This window comes from Propithecus coquereli, unplaced genomic scaffold (genome assembly GCF_000956105.1).
Source record: "Propithecus coquereli isolate 6110/MARCELLA unplaced genomic scaffold, Pcoq_1.0 Scaffold703, whole genome shotgun sequence".
NCBI lineage: Eukaryota > Metazoa > Chordata > Mammalia > Primates > Indriidae > Propithecus > Propithecus coquereli.
Window position 1 is genome coordinate 110,691 of NW_012153097.1, and position 1,019 is coordinate 111,709.

General features: G+C 35.2%; 1 pseudogene; it reads left to right on the forward strand.

Moving 5' to 3' along the window:
• LOC105823977 overlaps nucleotides 1–1,019 on the forward strand; it is a 42,580-nt pseudogene that overhangs the window by 39,395 nt on the left and 2,166 nt on the right.

Genomic DNA, 1,019 nt, shown 5'->3' on the forward strand with positions numbered 1-1,019 from the left:
GAGAGAAACCCTACAAATGTGAAGAATGTGGCAAAGCTTTTACCCAGTACCAACATCTAACTGTACATAAGAGAGTTCATACTGCAGAGAAACCCCACAAATGTGTAGAATGTGGCAAAGTCTTTAAATATTTGTCAAGCCTATTTAATCATAAGAAAAGGCACATTGGAGAGAAACCCTACAAATGTGAAGAATGTGGCAAAGCCTTTATCTGGCGCTCTCACCTTACTATACATGAGAGAATTCATATATGAGGAAAATCCTATGAATGTAAAAATGTGGAAATGCCATTAGTAACTGCTCACATATTACTTGACATCAGAGAATTTATACTGAATAAAAATGGCATAAATGTAATAACTGCTGAAATACCTTTCACAAAAGCCTTAGAGTGCATCAGAATATTAATGCAGAAAAATACTATTATTACTATAAAGAGTGAAACCATAAGAATTCTAGAAGAAAATGTTGGAAAAACTCTTACAGACATCATCCTAGGCAAAGAATTTATGAAAAAGACCCCCAAAGCAATCACAGTACCAATAAAAATAAATAAATGGGGCCTGATCAAATGAAATAGCTCTGTACAGGCAAGCAAATGATCATTAGAGGAAATAGACAACCTACAGAATGGGAGAAAATATTTGCATGCTACACATCCATCAAAGGGCTTGTAACTAGAATCTACACACAGAACTCAGGCAAATCAACATGGAAAAAAATCAAACAACTCCATTAAAAATTATTCAAAAGACTCAGACAGAAACTTTTCAAAAGAAGATAGACTAATGGCCAAGAAACATGAAAAAATGCTCAACATCTCTAACCATCAGGGAAATGCAAATCAAAACCAAATGAGATATCACTTAACTCCAGTGAGAATGGCTTTTATCAAAAAGTCCCAAAACAACAAATGTTGGCATGGATGCAGAGAGATAGGAACACTCATACACTGCTGGTGGTACTGCAAACTAGTGCAACCTCTGTGGAAAGCAATATGGAGATACCTCAAAGAGATA